Genomic DNA, 1,262 nt, shown 5'->3' on the forward strand with positions numbered 1-1,262 from the left:
CCCACTGAAGAACAACCGGCTGATATTCTCACCAAGCCTCTCCCGAGCCTACAACACGATTACCTCAGTTCCAAGCTTCCGTTCGCTTCCGCTCAGCTCAGCTTGAGGGGGGATAATAACAGATAGTATTAAATAAATAGTATTAAATAATATTAGTATTTACTGTGTACTAATCCTAGTCCTATTAGGATTAGTACTCCTTAATCCTAGTCCTATTAGGATTTGTACTCCTTCCTATATCTCCTATATATATCTCCCATGTATTCCCTTATTAGGTTAACACTTCAATACAATCAATATTCCTTCAGAATGGATATTTTTGTGCTGAAGTCTTAAATTGTTTGTAAAATGCCACATAGAAATAAAAGTATTCTTAAGATTCCTACACAAGTAAACAAGTTTAGTTTTAAATGACATATGAGTTGACAAAAGTCTAGGTGAAGTAAAAAATGAAAATTTTGGGACAAGACCATCAATATAGAGATTAATTTCCAAGAATGGAATAAGATCATCAGGGTTCTTAATGAGTGAAGGATAATTTTGTTCAAAAATAAGATATTTCATTTGATTCACTAAAACAAATAAAAGAGATTTTAATTAAGTGATTTCTGATCTAGGAGATGTGACAATGATCAGGGACGGAGCCACGTAGGTTCCAGGGTGTCCAAAAAAAACGCTATATATACACGTAAAATTTTGATTTAATATTTGTATATATATAAAAGTTGGACTTGTGAATACCTAAGTGAGACGTAGTGGAGTTGGCAATAGCTGGCACATCCTTACACTTAGCCCGGGTTCAATTCCCCGCAGGGTGTATCATTTTTCTTTAATTATTTTTAACTTCTTGAATTTACTTAATTAAAAAGAGATGCATAGTTTTAGCATAAACATTCAGTAGCCTGTTGGTCAATTGTGTCATGAATCCTTCCAGAGACTCAAGATTGAATTCCCTCTAACACTAATTATTTTTTTCCAATTAAAATTGAATTGTTTCCTTAAATTTTAATATCTTTTCACTATAAGCTAATATTTCCTAAAATTTAATACTTTTTCCTTTCTTTTGGTAGAGTTTAGAGCAATTTCTTACACTCATCACTAAGTTCATCCTCTTGTAAACTTGGGAGGAATTTGGGGAGAAGGTTGAGATTTTGAACATGTTTTAAAGTGTATAGAGGAGTGTTTCCTTTAGTTTGTGTGATAACAATAAGTGGATATATATAGAGCTCTCTCTTATATGTATGTATATATATATATATATA

The sequence above is a fragment of the Solanum pennellii genome, chromosome 5 (assembly GCF_001406875.1).
Source record: "Solanum pennellii chromosome 5, SPENNV200".
In the NCBI taxonomy this organism is placed as follows: domain Eukaryota; kingdom Viridiplantae; phylum Streptophyta; class Magnoliopsida; order Solanales; family Solanaceae; genus Solanum; species Solanum pennellii.